Here is a 19,508-nt window from a genome sequence, read left to right on the forward strand (position 1 = left end):
AATCACAAAACAAGCATCCTTTGTATGGTTTGTACTCTCACAGCATGTAATTAAAGATTCATCTAGTCTGGTTTTCACAAACGTCAGATGCAAATCTTAAATTGCTCTCAAAACAAAGAGAAGTGTCTACCCTGTTGACAACCTGTCTCACAGATTTGTTCTGCCCTTCTGCCCATGACGTGACACCATACTTACCCATTCCTCACTACGCTCCTGATCTCTTCTCCAATCTTTGACCACTCTTACCTTCTGACTCCCAGGAGCCCTACCTGGGACAAGCAACTGTGGGTTACAGAATAGAATATCCCGAGTTGGAAGGGATCCACAAGGATCACTGAGTCCAGCTCATCACATAACACATGTACAAAAACCATACTTTGCTGAGGGATGATGTTCGTGGGGACCCTCGAATGTATGACCGCTTTTGTTATAATCTAAATCTTGGCTTGGATTTCATTTAAAACAAACAAGCATAAAAACAAAACAAAACACAACAACCTGGGCATGGATTTCAGAGCCCAAAACTAGTTTCAGAAAATGAATGCAGGGCTGATCAGAGCTATTTCTGTTTCACTTATTTGCTTTTGGCAGGGAAGAAAGGGCTTGTTTGTGGATGATGAGTTTTCCACCTTGTGGCAAGGAGTGAGCAGTAGGACTCCTGGGGCAGGTGAGCTTGGTGCCCATCCCCTTCACTCCACACCCACAAAGGGATGCTCCTGAACATTTATGTGTTGCCCACTTGAACAAAAATCTTTTTAAAGGAGGATTTTTAGAAGACATGCATTATTCCAATCAGATGCCTCTGTGATCTTCGAAGCAGAGAGGCCAGGAATTGTTGGCAAGCTTTACAGAGTATGACTTAAATGCATTACATTAGAAAGCACTCAATTTAGCTGGTTGTTTTTCCTGATTTGCTTGGCTACTCCAACCATCTCCTCCCCTTGCTTCTTTACTGTGATGGAGATGCCGTTAGGCTGGCATGCAGAAAAGACTGTGTGTCAGCATATTCAGGGTCCTAAAGGCAAGATGTAGCCATCATCTCATAGCTCAATGATGAACAGAATTCCGGGCCTTCCTAATTAACCTCTCTAATTTATCTTCTTACCATGTGGTAAATCAGAAGTTAAATATAAGAGAGGAGTAATTCCTGGCCTCATTTTCAGAAGGTCAGCCTTGCATTTCAGATGCTCTTTCCACCTAGGATCAAAATGCAAACTTTTATAAAACCAATGCCACGTCTGGTTCTTTGCTGAGAGGGAGGAAGAGGTACATAGAGAAGACTTCTGCGATTGCAAACACAGAGTTGGGAAGTTTACAAGTGAAAAATGCAATCAAACAAAAGGGAGGGCCAGGCTTTGCCCTGTTTGAAATGTTCCCTGCAACAGGGGGCAAATCTGCAGTATTGTGTGCCATCAGAATCCATTGCTCCAACATGGTGGGACATGATGCAGCTGGAGCGCAGAAGTGCATGGTGGTACGGGTCTGTGCTGTGCTAGTAGGACCTGCCTTTCTTACAGTGCTTTAATGAAAGATGTCTTCAGTTGCAGAGTATCCAGGAAAGGGGTTTAACCACATACATACAAAAACATTCTGAAATCTTGCTCATATCTCCTTAGGTCTCACCATGCCAGACAAGATATCAGGAGGTGTTGGTCCAGGCTCTGAGCAATCTGATCTAGCTGTAGGTGCCCCTGTTCATTGCAGGAGAGTTGGACTAGATGACCTTTAAAGGTCTTTTTCAACACAAATGGTTCTATGATTCTATGATAATTGCATCTTGGTCTTCAGAAAATGACATGGTGTGCCCAGCCTTGAAGAAATGGGACCCAAGGCTGGGGATGCAACACTGCAGCTTCATCCAAAGCTCAAGCATCACACAGGCTTATTTTTTCTAAATATTTTTAAAGTGTCTGGGAATGAACAGGCAATGACCCCTCAGAAGATGGGCTTCATGGATGTTTACAGAGCACAGCAATATCCTCGTGTAAGCAGCCTTAAGAATAGTGATGGACAGTCCTGAAAACACAGCCCCAGTAATACTTGTACAGCACTTTGAAGCTTTAGAGTGTGCTGAAAACACAAATAAATCCTCTGAGCAGAACAGCTTGGTAGCACTACCTGCCTCTTTCAAATGGATTAAGAAGGAGGAAATGCTGCCCTTATCAGTAACCCACTTCAATTTTTCAGTAAAGAAGGAAATCAATGGCATGAGCTCAAAACTGAAAACTTGGGGTTTTTCAAGCATCGAGGAAGAAAGGGGTTTCGTTCTCCCATGAGGAAGGCTGTGGAGACTCGTGGCCACAGTGTGGGTCTCCAGTCTGGGTGGATGCATGGTCCCCATCTGGGTGCAGGTGCAAGGGGTTTTCTCCTTGGCTGTGGATAAAGGCATAGTAACTGGCTTAGATGTAAACATCCGCACTGTGAACTGTAAGGTTGGCGGAGGGACTTCTCACTACTACTCTTATGAGTTTTGCTGCTGCAAAGTCTGCTGGAAAAAAAGCTAACGACAGCAACAAATGGAGGAGGTTCCATGTTTCCATTTGTTTCCCCTTGCTGTAGAAGAGAGACATTTTGATCAGACAAATTTGGAATGTTTGCATATTGTTCTACTAATACCCACGGAGTATTAAATGTATGCTCAGGAACTCTGCTTAATCAGGACTTAAGAAAACATTAAGAAAATTCAGCTGGTAAAAAGCAACTTACCTATTTCTTTGTCTGTGACAATGACTAAAGTAAAATCCCGTGGAATTACATTTCACTAAAATAAAACTTATGGGAGACGCAGTAGAAAATTGTGGTGAGCTGGTGACACATTGCTTGATTGCTTTTGGCTCTGTCTGCACTGGGAGGCAAGAGTTCTGCAAAACCCCTCAATTTCTGTGTGCTTCTGTGACTGATGCTACTGCTGACGTGGGAAAGTTTTTCTGCATGATCTGTGTTTGCAATGTTATTTCCTAATATGTGAATTACTTTTAAGAAGGAACTGCTGGAAAAATTAAGTTTCAAGCAACTGAGCTTGAAGCAATCCTGCAAAAGACATTGAAGGCTCTGTGCAATGTGGAACACCTTTCAGAATAATATACGCTAGCTTAAAGGGCAGTGACAAACAGTATCTTCACTGCTGTGTTCCCTTCTGCTTTAGCAGCAAAGATAAATTATAACAGCTCCTGCACTCCTTTCCCCTCAAAGCAGAGCTTTAATTTAAAATTTCATAGTACACCAGAAAGAAAACAAACAAAAGCAAATGACAGAATAAATCTACTGGGGAAAATACAGTGATGGAGAGTCGCTCCGGTGACTTCTGAATGTTAGAGGTGCCTACTTGATTTTATGGGCGTTGCAGTTTGCAAGTGGTTGGAGCTATCTTGGTGTGTTACAATCACTGCATTTCAGACACAAAAGTTTGGCTTCTGGTTTTCACTTTAAGCTTTTTCAATCTAGAATGGAAAAACATGAACATAGAGAAGCTCAGGCAATCTACAAGCTTTGGACTTTGGCCTGACAAAGCACGCAGCTCACACTGAGGCTCATTTACTGTTGGTCTGAGCAAACAGCGACAGAGGGAAGAAAGCACTGCACACAAAATTAGCAATTAATTTATGTCAGTTAGGGCTTAAGTTTACTTATTCTTCAATGCGTGACCAGTACATAAAAAGAGAGCACCTTGGCAGCACCACTCTTGATTACCCTCACGTCTCGTGTTTTCTCACTGGCAACCTCAGAAAGCACTTGGATGTCCTCCCAAAATGTGTGTGCTAGCTCAGCAAGGAGCTGTGAGCTCAGTGTAGGAAGTGAAATGTCCTTCTACTCTGTCAAGGAGCTCAGACTAGACAATTGCCTCCCTTCTGGCCCCAAATACATTAATCTTGTTACAGCAGTGGCTGCAGCAGGAGTTTTATCCAGGAGAAAGTCTGCCATGGTGGACAAAAAGAGGCTGAGAAGATATTCTGGATGTCCGGAACAGCAAGAACTGTGTTCTTTCAGATACTTAGAAATTTAACTATGCTGCTTGGATACAGCTTCTTATTGATTTATATGGGATTCAGGGAGACATGATCTAAACAGAGGAACACAGCAATACTGCCTCTGTTGGACAGGGGGAATTTCCTCCTGCCTCCCCTCTGACTATTGTGGGATGTGATGAGGTAGACCCAAGCTATCTAACCTGGGACTGCAGTACGTAAATTGCCCTGATCCATCCCTGAAAATGCCACTTCCTTGCTCTTTTCTTGGTATTCCTGATGCCATCAGCATAGAAAAATGATGTAGGTAGATACACCAACATTCTCAGGAGGATTTGGGGGATTGGCCACATCTTTGAATTCACATAGTATGTTTGCAGGATAGATCACAAGCCCTAACATGGTCATCGTTGTCCTCAGTGTTGGCAGATGAGGTACCTGTCTGGGTGCAAGACATCTCCTAGTGCACAGGTCCACAAGATCTCAGATGGGTTAGATGTTAAATGTACCCATTTCTTCTTAGAGATAGCAAAGGGAACTGAGAGTGGCCCATTCAGGTGGAGACAAATCCTTTGTTGGCACTCCAAGCTGGTGAGACAAAACCCTCACATGATATTAGGGAGAGCCTGGCCATTTGGTTCAACACCATTCCATCTCTTCCAGATCAGCTTCATTGCTGGAAAGCTGTGATAGTCACAGAGGTGAGTGGGTGCACTGGTTCCTTCATAGCAAAGAAAAAACCTCTGAAAGGCGTGCACGAGTATATATGTGGGTATAGTAGTAAGATTCCATGTATTAGGTTTATAACTGAGTGTCTAAATAGGTGCACATGCTCCTCGAGGACAAGGTACTCCAAGTCAAGAGCCTCAGCTCCAGCTCATAGGAGTGGGTTGGAGAGATCAAAAAAGCTGAGATGTGATCGATGCCTCATGCCTAGAGACACTCAAGGTCAGGCTGGACAGGGTTCTGAGCACCTGATCTAGCTGTGGGTGTCCCTGTTCATTGCAGGGGAGTTGGACCAGATGGCCTTTAAAGGTCCCTTCCAACTCAAGGGATCCCATGGTTCTATGAGTCTGTGAAGAGTGACGAGCAACCAGTGGCCAAAGCACATCTAAGAGCCTTCCCCACTCTTCAGGAGAAAGGAGCTAGTCAGGATATTGCTTCTCATCAAAGAAAAAACACCAAATCATGTTCCTTTTCCAGGACAATCACAGCTGCAGACTGTAATGTATTGTTCATTGTCCTCGAGCACCAAAGACAAAGCTATTTGTGCTAGTCAAATCAAGGAAATAATCATTACTTGTAAAATTACTGCAAGCTGATTTTCTCATTAAAATTTCATTAATGTCTTTTTTTTTCTCTGGCAGTACTAAATGCCATACTTTTAAAATAATCTCATTCTATTACATTTCCATTAACATTAGCCACCATATTAATAGCTTGAAAACACAAGTTGGTATATTTGTGCTGCTAATGAGCATGCCTTTCCCCCTCACAAAAGATAGTTATGCTGTGAAAAATAAATATTATGGATAGTGCTTTGCATTCCTCCCATGGATGTGTTTTAAAGACATCAGCAGGGTTTCCAGTTGATCTCAAAGGTCTCATTCATGTTTGTTTTGGAAATGAAAAGACACCAAGTTATTGTTGTCTCCATCTGAGCATAGAGCCCTGCTGACAAAAGGAAAGTGCCACATCAATGGCACTTAATCTGGGAGGGGAGATTTAGATTGGATATAAGGAAGAAGTATTTTACAGTCAGGGTGGTGAGGCAGTGGCACAGGTTGCACAAAGAGGTGGTGGATGTCCTATCCCTGGAGACATTCAAGGTCAGGATGAAGGGGCTCTAAGCACTTGATGGAGCTGTAGCTGCCCCTGTTCATTGCAGGGGAGTTGAACTAGATGAACTTTAAAGGTCCCTTCCAACTCAACAATTCTATGATTCTATGATTTGATGATTAATGCAAGTTGCTTCTCTGTCATCTCCTCCCAGCTCCTCTGTTGGGAGTTCCTCTATGAAGTGCTGTTCACCAGGAAGGCTTCTCTGCTCACTTTTGTCTCTGAAACTGGCCTTTTCCTGCTGAAGACAAACAGGCACTACATCAAGCCTCCATTGTGCACCAAGTGTCTTGAGAAGCCAAGTGAGGGAAAACCACCGAGGATGGGAAGAGAAACATGGATATTGTGGAGCTGGAGAAGGCCTTGCTGCATTGTTTGCTCCTGCACTTAACTGTGCTGTTGGTCATGCAAGGCAGCCTCACATGCCTGCCTCTGCTTTTGCTGTGTGAGTCAGAGAAAGATTCATTAGAAGCTTAATCACACAATCATAGAATATCTCAATTTGGAAGGGACCTGTAAGGGTCACTGAGTCCAACTCCAGGCTCCATACACGACCACTCAAAAGTCAAACCCTATGTCTGAGATTGTTGTTCACATACTCCTTGAACTCCAGCATCTTGGAGCCATGCCCACTGCCCTGGGCAGGCTGTTCCATGCCCACCGCCCTCTGGTGCAGACCCTGTCCCCAACCCCCAGCTGCCCCTCCCCTGACACAGCTCCATGCCATTCCCTCGGGCCCTGTCGCTGTTACAGGGAGCAGAGCTCAGCATTGTCCCTCTGCTCCCTGTGAGGAGCTGCAGCCACCATCAGGCCTCCCCTCAGCTCCTCTGCTCTGGGCTGAGCACACCAGGCGCCCTCACCACTCCTCCTACATCTTCCCTTCCAGACCCTTCACCATCTTCGTAGCCCTCAAATGGAGTGGAGGACACAGCCCATCACAAGCCCGGGCTGCAGGCTGTCACTCCTTATTTCAGAGACATAAAGGCAGCCCTTTGGCACACTGTTGAGAAAGCGGCCTTACAACCCATCTTGCTGACATTAAAGAAGGTTCTTGGGGAAAAGAAGGTCTGGCTGGATCAGGAGCCTCAGAGAATGGGATCAATCCTGGTGTAAGCAGATCACGTAGAAAATAATCACGCTCTGCTATTCCAGTTAGCAAGTAATCAGACATGCTTACTCTCTTGTACTTTCCTAATTAGGGTGAGGAAAAAAGCAATATCTATGCATGTCATCTCCTGGGAGGAGACTGAATTTTAATGTGTAACTTGAGCAATAGATAGAGTTATCTTTCCTGGAACTGAGGTTAATCTCACCTTTCCACAGGAGAGGATTAGGGTCATGAATAAGGGGAGCTTTGACAAGGTTGGTTGCATGCTCCAGGTCACTCTGGAAACTCAGTATCCACTCATCCCTCTGAATAATGAGAAGTCACAGACTGTATCCTATCTCACTGACACTGATGGACTTGTATGACTTTATGGAAATTGACAGGAAATTTAGGGAGAGAAGAGGAGAGAAGAGAGAGAAGAGGAGAGGAGAGGAGAGGAGAGGAGAGGAGAGGAGAGGAGAGGAGAGGAGAGGAGAGGAGAGGAGAGGAGAGGAGAGGAGAGGAGAGGAGAGGAGAGGAGAGGAGAGGAGAGGAGAGGAGAGGAGAGGAGAGGAGAGGAGAGGAGAGGAGAGGAGAGGAGAGGAGAGGAGAGGAGAGGAGAGGAGAGGAGAGGAGAGGAGAGGAGAGGAGAGGAGAGGGGACTTAATACTAGAGGTGTTCAAGAACCATCTGGATGTGGCACTGAGAGTCATAGCTTAGTAGGCATGGTGATGATGGGATAATGGTTGGCCTAGATGATTTTAGTGGTCTTTTCCAGCTTTAATGATTCTATGATTCAGTGACTTCATGGGTCAAATCTGGTGATTAGCTCTTGCTTTTGATACTAGAAAAGCCCATAACCCAAATGAATCATCAATGACTAGAGCTTGAGATGGAGATAATTTTCTTGGGCAGAAGATAACAGTGTTCCCTTACCTGTCAACAGGGAGAAGCTTAGTTTTTTCTCCAGCTGTGATATTTAGAAAAATGTCCTTAGGAGAGTTGAAGAGAAAGGTGTATTTTGGTTTGTGTTTGTGTAGTTTTCATGCTAACCTTTTTTTTTCCTAAAGAAGATACTTTGTGGTGATACATTGATTTTCTCCACATTTTTTTCATTACATTTTAATGAAGTTTCAGGAGAACGCTTTGGCTAGATCCTTGGGGAGACAAATCTAGAATGACCTGAAAGACCTCACCTTTTCAATCTCGCAGAGGATGCTTTCAGTCTGTTTTAACATAATCCCCAACTGCAAAAACCTTCAGAAGCTTTGAGATTTCTGCTAAGGGGAAAATTAAAGAGGATTTTAGAATTTCTCGTGACATCCAAGTGAACTGCCCCCTCCAGCAATTTCTTGTGCACTGTCCAGCTAGGAGATTCAGCCCAGTTTGCAGCTGGCCTTGAGTCATCACCCACCTGCTGGCCATCACTCATCCCTTTCAATCTTACCTTACTACCCTTTTTCATCAACCACAACCCCTAAGTCCTTCTCAGCAGGGACATTCTCAAGTTCTCCCAGTTTGTATACATACCTGGGATTTTATGCAACCCATGTGCAAAACCTTGCATTTTGCTTTGTTGAACTTCATCAGTTTCACAAAGGCCCTCCTGAGTTGATCAAAGACCCTCTGGATGGCATCCTTTCCTACTGCTGTATCAACTGCATCTCTCAGCTTGGCATCATCAGCAAACTTGCTGAGGGTGCACTTAATCCCATCATTTATGTCATTGACAAAGATGTCAAAGAGTACCAGACTCAAGACAGACCCCTGGGGGACACTGATCATTGCTGGCTTCCACCTGAACATAGAACCATTGACCATAACCTTCTGTTTGCGACCTTCCAACCAATTCCCTATCCACCGAATAGTCCACTCTTCAAATCCATATCTCTCCAATTTAGAGATAAGGATGTGGTGGGGAACCGTGTCAAAGCCTTGCAGAAGTCCAGCTAGATGACATCAGCTGCCTTCCTTTGTCCACTGTTGCCATCGCTCCATCATAGAAAGCCATCAGACTGGTCAGACATGACCTTCCCATGGTGAAGGGACCCCACCAAGACATGAATGTTTCATCTTATGTTTAGCAGGTCTGATCCAAAAGTCACGACAAGCAGCCCTGGAAGAGGGCTGAACCAAGGAGCTAGGTGTGGGAAGTATATGAAAGACATTGGCTTGGGGCTCTTGTAGGTAGGACACATGGATGTCCAGGAGGATCCAGGAGCTGGATTCAGTTATCTTGATAAACACACGGTAAAAAAAAACACGTTTCACTCTGGCTGTGGGGGCAGCTGGTGTCCCACATGAGGACATCCTGCTTGATAGGGAAAATAGCCCCAGCTAATTTCTCAAGGGCAGCAGTGATCCAGAGAGGGGGGAAGCACTTGAATAGGAGGTTCTGATTCAAGAAATTAATAACTTCCTTAGCATGCAGGATATTTATGTTGATTGCAGAGTCCAGAGAAGCTGGAAATGTACAACCTATGAGAAAACTGAAATTTGTACAACTCTTTGTAGCTCTGCAGATTATTTACAGTGTCTCAGTCATGAGAATGATCCTGTCTGGAGCCAGCCCTTTTTCCAACTTTTCCAATATTGTTTGATGTACGACCAAGCAGCTGTCCATCAAAACTGGCATTTTTATAAACCGCAAATTGAATTTACATTCAGTCCCTTTGTCTATAATGCAGTTTTCGCTGATGCAATAAATTTGCGGAAAGAATTTCTCTGAGAGTCTTTATTACATTTGTTAACAAGAATGAGGCTATTCCCCAGGAGCATTTCAACCATGATATTTTATATACAGAGAAGGTTTAATTTCTCAGTCACTTTCATTAATCATAGTATCTTAAAAATCCTGACTCCACTTGGACAGTTGCAGGCACGAAAAACTTTGAAAAGAAACCCTACACATACTCTTCCTGAATTCACCCTTGTTTTGCTCATGGCTTTGGGAAAATCTCTTCTTTTCTTACAGATTTCTGCAGCCTGCTGCATTACCCTGTCACTTCCAGAAAATAGGATTTCTCACCTACAGATGGTGAGAGAGGAGGATAGCCGTGAACATTAGGCTGAAATTACTTGTCAAGTTTGATCAATTCATAGAAAGACAAAAATCCATTTTGAAAAGGCACAGTTGATTTTTTTGAAGATTAGTAGCGGTGTCCTCGCAGCTTCATTGTTTGGCTAAATTACACAAGGCTGCAGTTTATTACCGAAATGAAAGATGTATTTGCATGTAGATGGTACATAAATTATTTCATTCTGCACCGGACAGTGCAATAAACTACCTCTCTCCTATACATACGCACACGAAAATGCACACACGCGTTCACTTACTTATGACACAGGGGGTGGTTCCTTTTTATCCCCTCCTTTTCCTTTTATTGCCTTGTAAGTATTATTATTTGACAAAGCACTAGGGAAGGAGTACATGAATCTATTAAAGATAACAAAGCTCTATTATGACCCAAAACTCAGGTAAACAGATGAATAAATCTTTCATAATGTGGAGTAGCTGTTTCCTCACTCTTCAAGGGAAGGAAGAAAAAGAGTTGATCTCAAAATGAATGCCCATCTGAATCCTGCTGTTCTTGCACTGATTTCTTGTTGCAGCAATTTCTTCTTACAATTCAGGCACATCATGATGCATTAATTGCCATCTGTGTGGCTGTGTTTAATGGGAGCATTAAGAGACAATACCTGTTTTGCTCCCTCCTGGAGCAGTATTTATAGATGGTTGTGTGTGTGCCAGAAAACAGCGCCTGATCTACTGTAAGTTTTATGGTCTACCAATGTAGGCTGTTAGCAGGCAAGTAGTTGGCTGTCTCTGACAGGAAGAAAGATAGGTGTCATAAACACTTCCTGCTCTGATTTTCAGCCTGGTTTTATCTGGCTGGTGGTTTATGCAGCTTTCTTCTATGCAATGCCCTGTCTTCAGTGAAAGCCCGAGTATGGGCAGCTGGGGAAATTGGATATCCCAAGAAAGTGGGTGCCCTGGGCTAAACTGGACCAGCCAAGTGGGTTTGGCAAGCGAAAATAACCAAGCTGGTGACAGAGAGCTCCCTGAAATAACTGCAGCAGAGGGTAGGATGCATCTTATATGCGTCTGGGAGACACAGAAGGGCTTGGAAAAGTGCATGTTGAAAGGCTGCAGAAATGTCCTGGGCTTGCAGAAAGGTTCAGCTGGAATTCCTCTTCCAATCACCTGCATGAGCCACGTGCCTGAGGTTTGGGCTGGAATGAAAGTGTGAAGGCTATCATCTCTTGCACTTAAAAATTGAGGAAGATCAACATTCTTCCATGCGAGAAACAACTCCATTCCCCATCTGGGACCATGTGGAAAGCTTGAAATGTTATGAAAGCATTCTCTGACCCACTTTGTTGGCTGATCACGCATGTGCAGCCTCAGGAAAAATAAAGCAACTCTTGCTTTTGGTTGTTTTCCCCTTTGCCCGTTTACATTTCATTTTCCTAAGATTAAAGAGGAAAGAAAAAAAAAAGAACTTCTGAACAGTGCCATGTTTCTGAACACTTCACTGCAGCAGAAAGAAACAAAATTAAACAACTCCTTAAATTATTGCGTTTTCAAAAAGAATCATCATCTCATTGTATGCATAGTATGTACCAGGCCTTCATTAGCATCCCAGCCTATTTTTAGCCCCCGTTCTCACTATGCACAAAGTGGAGCTATGTTAAAGGAGGTTCCATGCTGCCTTCCCAGAAGTCCTCAGTCCACAGAAAGCCTTCTGACCCTTCCTGCCTTTTTTTTTAGGTACAAAACCCCTCTTTGCAAATAAGCGATTGCTTTGCAACAACCAGTTGTCCATGGGGAGTGGGGGAACATCACCTGCCAGCTCTTCCTCATCAGAAGCTCATTTTGTTTCTGCAAGAAATGAAATGATATTATTCCTTCCCTCCCAAAGCAGGTGTCCAAAGAGCTACAAGGAGTCATGAAATGACCTCCCTCTGCTCTACAAAGAGAACTAGGGGTGATTGTGCAGATGCAGACACCTTCCATATGCCTGGAATCAGGGGAGGTGGCATCTGTACTTCATGTCCAAGGGGAGAAGTTGGTTCTTGTAGACCTTTGAAATCTGCTTCCATTTGCACATATGGTAGGGATTTTCAGATGTCTCCAGCCTGGATTAGATGCATTTCTCTTTCACCATTTTGCTGAATTATTTAACATGAGCTCAACGTCCCTTGCAGCCAGGCTCCAGGAGGAACGAATGAGTGGTAATGAGGCAGTAATTTGTATGAGAGTCAACAGGTCAGCTGGAGGTACCCTGCTCTGAAAAGAGGGTGGAGGTGGCTCCAATGAGCTATGAATATTCATCTTGCTCATCTGGTCAGGTTTGATCGCTCAGCTTTTTTCAAGGCAATTTCTATCAAGCTTCATGAGAGCCTGAAACAGGTTTTGGCAATAAGAGAGCAAAGAAAAAGATTGATGCTAAAAGGAATTGACAGGCAATAGGGTTAGAGATCCTTCCCAATTCTGATCTTGCAAATAGCCAACCTGAAATTAAGGAATTAATCTCTGGAGGTCCTTGACAATTTACTGGGTAGTACGAATGTATGTTCTTTGCCAATTGTACCAGAAGAAAAAAAAATAAACACAACCTTCAAAGCCTGCAAGCCATGAGGAGCAGCCTGGTGTTTCTGTTCATTCCAACGACAAGAAGAAAATGCTAAGAACCCCTTTCTTTGTTTCCCCCCATGATCAGCTGTGGGCTAGATACAGAAGCAGATTACAGAGCTCAGATGATGGCATGTACTTTTTCAGGCTGTTGACACCAAATGCTGTGGGTGCTGAATCCAGCTCATGAGAGCAACTGGGGCAGTCCAAGCTGGGCTTTGCCTTTGCCATCTGTTATGCTGATGGCAAAACTTTTCAGACTGATTGGAACTGCAGAAGATTAAAGGTAGACAACAACAAACTGTAAAGCAAACTTTTGAAGGCAGTGCACTTTTGCAGTTGTTATTTTCTTCCTAATACTTCATTTCTACCCTCTCATGGTGCATCATTCTCTTCATAAAAAGTAGCTTTCCAACACAAGTAGGTGACACAAGCTGGGAGGAATACCAACTAGGGCTTAATGGCATTTTTCTGTGCCAGATAGTGTGAAGTGTTTTACAGATAGAAGGGTTTATTCCTGCTCTTTCAGGTAGTACATCATCGTAAGAATTTCTAGAAAATTAAATATATTGATTCAGATTAAGCAATTCCTTCTAAGGTATCACTGCGTATTAAACCAAAGCACTTCATATAATGCAATACATTAGGCTGATGTCAAATATTTGAGAAGGGACCGTGGAAAATGAACTCCAACAGCAAAAGTGTATATCAACAGTATATGGAAGAAAACACTGCTTAGGATTTGTACAGTAAATTTCTTATCCAATCCTATATCACTTTCTTTACCAATCTTGCATAACTCAACTGGGTTCAGACATGTTACTCATACCTGTCTTTGTGCTTAGTCCTCCTGTGTTCACTGAAATGTTAAAGCACACACATAGGTCTCCTGACCGAAGCCCTACAAGAGTTGTGCACTGGACTTTAAGGAGCTGCTTCAAAGTACTGCCATCATAAGAGTCTCATGTGGCATAGCCATATATTGCCCAAGCAAGAAGGAACAGATTCAGTTTCTCAGAGGATTAATTTTATTGAGTTATTAGCAGAGTGATGATGCAGTCTGAATTTTAAAAGAAAAAATGTGCTTTTGAAGCTACTGTCCTTGGTGCTCACAGATGGGCACATCTCAGTGTCTCAGAGGTTAAGCTAAGCATTTGGATTAGGTGACCTGAACTGTAATTAAATCATGGAATCCTCTTGTTACAATCCCTCTTCTTCCCCATCAGCTGCAGGACTGCCCACCTGCCCACCTCCAAGCACTCCTTATTGCACTCCTTGATGCTTCTTTCTAATTGAAGCCAGAATGATGTCTCAGACTCTTTCTGATTTTCTGGCTGCTGCATGCTTTGCAATGCCTTGTGCTCGTTTGCCTTAGGGTTAAACGTGTCTATTCTGGGAAATGACACTGTGTTATGACATGTGGCATCTAACACAAGGCTGAAGAGACAGCCGGGATCCCTAACCCTTTGGGAGTATGCAGTCTTGTGCAATTATGTTGACAAATGCAACCAGTTCGCTAAAAAAAAAAATGTGTCTCACAGAGTGGAGCAGGGGCTAAAAGCATCACACAATAAAAGAGCCTGGAACAGGCTCTGCTCTCATTAGGGACAGATGAGGGAAGATGTCCTGTAGTTCATTATTGCCCTGAGCTGCTGGAAATTTCCACATACCTGCAGCGGTGCAGTATGAAACCCAGCATGGACACAGTAAAAATCAGGGTTAACTGTGAGTGACTTCAAATTGCTTTAGTCCCTGTCTGCAGCGAGTGACAAAGTGTATTTAGTATACATGTTGTGATAATTAAGGGTAATGTTGTCCCAGTGAGGACAGCAGCCACTGAGATTTTCTCATCCAGGAAGAAGCGGTAAAGAAGTGAACTGAGGGCCTTTGACCCTCACACATCACCATGAACGAAATCAACATCTCCCCTAGTTGGAGAGCTTTGGATATAGTTATGACCACTGAATGAGAAGAGAGCAATAAGCAACAGGCATTTTGCTGCTGCTGAAAATGTGTCCTATCATCACCACTGCCCTTCCCTACAGGACATGAGACCAAATGTTAGCATAAAGCAGGAGTTAGGAGGACCTCTCCTGACCACAGTCCCTCTGTGGCACTTCTCATGGGAGACAAAAGCAGCCTCTACCTACACAGCCCTCTTCCAACCCAAGCCAGCTCAGTTAGCGCTGCTCAGATCAGAGAGGACTGCCATCGAGTCTTTTAACATGCAATTATACTCTGAAAGGTCACTCTGTGAAAACGGCCCCATGTTTATTGACTCTCTATCCCAGGCAATTTGCTCAGTTTACACATAATGAGTAAATGATGCTCTTGGCTGCTGCCCAGCCAGTGGGTCTGAGAGCCAAGCTGTGCCTCCTTTTTGCCAGGCCATTATCACCAAACTAAAGGATGATCAAGAAAAAACTCTGTATCTTTAGCCTGTAAGAGTCCTTTCCTGACATGTTTGCACTTGGGCACCGTATTGTAATCCTCCTTATCAACGTTCTCCCATTTCTTCTAAATTTCAACTGTGGATGAACTCCATCACTTCTTGTATTTAAGCTGGATTTGGGTGTCATTTTGCGCCGCTGTTGACATTCACCTGTAGTGTAGATCCTACCCCAGCCACAAGGGTTCAAGCCTATTTCATCTGTTGTGTCTGCTCAAGGCAATCAAGAGAAGAAAATGACTGCAGCTGTGATCTGTAGGGTTAACTTAGCTCCAGAATGAGCAGCTGACACACAGTGGGCTGAGGAAGTGACTGAGCCTAGTAAAGTGACGGGACTGTAATGGCTTTGTGATGCTTGTGGGGGTGGCATGTCTGTAGTTGGATCCCATACATCACAACAACACAGTGTGAGCATAATGGCTTCACAGTTCTTGAGTTGGAAGGGATCTTTCTGGTCCTGGGTGGTGTAGATGTGCTTTTTGTTTTGTTTTGTTTTTGTAGTAAACCTCAGTCTGGGGGATGCATCAGTTTTGGAAAAGAGCTAGGCTGTGCCTACACAGCACATGAATTACGAGAGTCACTGAGGAACTGAGAGCCCAGAGTCTACGCCATCTTATCTGGTAGCACTGGAGTTGAGTGGGAAGTGCAACCATTCCTGCATAAAGAAATGTTATGAGCTGTAGCAGACCCTTCACTTAGGCTGCAGCTTGAGTGGATTCAGAAGTGACAAGTGCATTTAGCTGAAAGAAATCCTCTGTCTCTGCAAGCAAAGACAAGTTAAGACTTGTATTCAAGGACTTCTTAGCATTTGGGTTTGTGTTGTTTCTCTCTGTGCACAATGCTGGCCCTTCCCATACAGATACTTCTGCTGTGCTTCCTGGCTGCCCTCAGTTGCCCAGCCACCTGCATGGCTGCTGACCCCTCTCTGGTCCGTCCCTCCTAGAAAAGACAGATCAAATGCAGAAATGTGTTTTTAACACTGCTTTTCACTGTTTGAACCACCACCGGGCAACTTGTATTAGTTCTAAATAACACTATAGAGCTGGTGATCCTGCCCACAGCCCGGCCTAACGACATCAGTTGGTACAGATGTACAGCACTGGAGGCTCAGTCTCCACCGTATTTCAACACCAGAGGTATTGCACACAACTGCCATACAACAGCAACAACAATTTACAGGCTGTCAGGAACTCAGCCAGCCCTCCTCAGACCTGGGGCTGTCCCGGTCTTCTGCCAATCCGTCAGAGCAGCTGTTCAGAGGCCTGGCTGGGAGCTGCTGGATCAATCTCCTTGGCAGCTTTCACACTGGTCACACCTTACAGTGGATATTTATCTTTTTTTTTTTTTTTGCAGCTCTGGATAAATATTTCTTTGCAAATACTCCAGAAGTGGCTGAGCAGGGGCTATGATGTGCCAGAGTTCAGCCCTCTCTGGCTGCTGGAAATCCTCTCCCAGAGGCACGTCATAGAAAAACACTGCCCAGAGGCACCAGCACTATATTTCTGCTTCACCCAGGACTCCTCTAGCTCATTTATTTGTATTTTTTTTTTCAGTGCAGCATTTCTATGAATAATCAGGGTAGCCCTGAGACTGCCACTCTTCAGCATATCTTCTTCCACATCTCAATAAAACAAAAGCACAGGCATCACCCGAAGCTCATCTTGAGTAATGATTCCTTTCAGTATCAGCAGTTACTTTTAAAGATGTTATCAGTCCTGATAGGCCTCACTGTATTATTATTTCATGCTACTGTGTTATACTGCTATTTATTTACATTACTGTATTTCTCAGAGACCTTTCTGTGGATCAGGACCCCATTGTGGAAGATAGAGTGTCACCTACCATGTTCTGTAGGCTGCTGTCAATGTCAGAAGCCAGAGGGAAACCCATATCCCAAAACAGGAGTGCTCTCATAGAAATCTGAAACAGCATAATGTTTCTGTTCAAGATTCTATTTACTTCTCAAAGCTAAGAGAGGGACTGTCATTGATTTCAGCTGCTGTTGGACTAAACATCACTAGTACTTGTGACATCCAGCTCTGTGGTCCATTCATTTGCCAAGATTTATTAGAAGAGAGCCAAACAGATCCCTGAGGGTATATCTAGTGTTCCTGATGTGAAAAGCAGAGGCAAAGACCTAAGGCTTTCCTGCATTCCTCCATTTTCAAACACACTGGTGAGACTAGCAGAGCCTCCCTGGAGCTGTGGTATCTCATGCTTTAAAACCATCTTAGCCTACAAGTCAATACTAGCAGGTTTGTAGGGAACAGCTTTAAAATTATCCAAAGCTTCAAGTCAGCTGCCTGACAGACGTTATCTCCAATAAATGAAGTAGGGATCAGGACATGAAGGAAATGTCTGTACAAGTCGTGCTTGCAGCTCTGTATCAAGCCAAATGAGGGTTTGGCTTCACCCTGAACAAGTAGGAGATGCAGCGCTCTCCCTGCAGTCCAGGCAGTCTGGTTGAAAAAGAAGGCTCCTTTCCAGAGTTATTTCATCCATGACAGTGTTACCTTTGCTTTTTGGAGCAGTCTTCCTTAATTGAGAAAGCAAGAATACCTGTGTTTCTCTTGAACTCAAGCCAATGGGACTTGACTGGCACTGAAATTACTCTTGCTAAGCAGACACCCAGTCCGTGGCAATAAAGAAAGTGCTTTTAAGACTGCCCCACATTTCAGTTTTTGTTTGAATAAGTTTATTTCTTTGTCTAAGGGCCTTGATTTTTTTTGGCCTGTGCTGCATGGATGTTAAAGTAGTTCTTCATTGTTGCCATGAAAGTTCAAAGCCATTTATCTTCAGTACGGTTACTTGATGCAATTTCTAACTGCATGCACCCTTCAGTCCTGGAGCTTTCTACAAGATTAAGTGATGTATTCAGATAGGCAATGTCTCAGGAGGATTTTCAGTATTTGGAAGATAGAAAGCTCATTCTATTTGAAGGACAGCAGCCTTTGTAATTGGTGTTTCCCATTTACCTCCCATGGAAAGAATGACTTTGTGAGCACAGTACCCATCAAGGATATGAGGTATTGGTGCAATTTACTGTTATGCCAAAGATTTTTTAGGGCAGTTTGACTACCTTGGGGGTAGAGGTGAAAGGCTTTTTGCCCTTTGCTCAGCTGGTGTGAGCACGCAGGACTAATTAATTTTAAAAACAAATGAAAAAGAACCATTTTCTTGTGTCTGACTGTTTACAAGTTGCAGCTCCACTGTGGGAAAAGGCATTGTGATCCAACTGGAGCAGAAGTGCATCTCTGTGTCTGTTCTGACTCTCCCATCAAAGCGTTTTTCAGGTGTGTTATGGGCTGGAAACTCAGATAAATCACCCATACTACAGTACTGTCGATCAGCCTTCATTCCTCTGACACCCAAAAGAGAGAGTCATGTAGCAGTACCCAGCAATTTATTGTAACCCATTCGTTTTATTATAACCTTTTCATTTTTCAGAATATACCACCTCTCCTTTCTTTAATAGCTTACTGGCCTGTATTCATAAAAAGATAGTTTGAGATGTAGGATACGAAATCACAGTCCAGTGGGAAGGGGACTACTGCCCTACTTCTCAGCACACCCTCCGGCTGGCACTGTTACCTCGCACACAGCAAGATCCTTTGTCATCTTCAAGATGATGAGAACCGGAATGCTTCAGCTGATTTATAAGGAGTCATGGATATATGATGTGAGCTTAATTCATAATGGGATTGAGCTAAAAGCACTAATCCTATTTTACTGTAGGCCTGACATTAACATTCACACTGTGTCTGATGGATAGTGCAGGAGAACTAAAGTAGGATTTCTATAGGGTCTGGTGGCAATCCAGCTGGCTCAGCCTGATGAAATTGTTGCAGTTTACTAATTTGGGCACAAGATATGTAAGAACTTCAAAAATACTCAATTTTGTCTATTTAAAAATAAAATATAAAATAAAATAAAGAAGGAATTTTGCTGTCAGGTAGGTAAGAAATCACAACTTTGCAACACCTCTGTAGCAATATTTTAAGACCTCGTTTTCTTCTGTACCAAAATAAGGTTACTTCCTTACTTGACAGAGATGTAGGGCTGTGTTATCCACGTTTTTAAAGGTGTTTGGAGTGACTGGGTGTAATGCATTAAAAAGATACAAAATACTGGAGTACAAAATTAATTCTAGAATCCAAAAAAATTCAGAAACTCATTTTGGGAACCAAGTTACAGCTGCCTTGTATCCACGATCAGATAGCTGTAAAAAGCTCTGTATTATGAGCACTGAAATAGTGCATGCAAACCAAATTCATTGATGATCCTACTCACCAGCATTCAGAATTTATGTGTAGAATAGTTGCTTCACCTTTGCTTTATAGCAGTAAAGAGTTGTTCATAGGCTTTTATTATGAGGGAATTAGAATGTCTTCCATACTAGAAAGTCCTTAAATAAACCCTTAAACTTTTGTGTTTTATGTGGAAATGCTTATCAAGCGTGGTTTTTGGTGCCCGTAGAATCATAGAATCATTAAAGTTGTAAAAGACCTTGAAGATCATCCAGTCCAACCGTCA

Source organism: Gallus gallus, chromosome 1 (assembly GCF_016699485.2).
Source record: "Gallus gallus isolate bGalGal1 chromosome 1, bGalGal1.mat.broiler.GRCg7b, whole genome shotgun sequence".
Classification (NCBI taxonomy): Eukaryota; Metazoa; Chordata; class Aves; order Galliformes; family Phasianidae; genus Gallus; species Gallus gallus.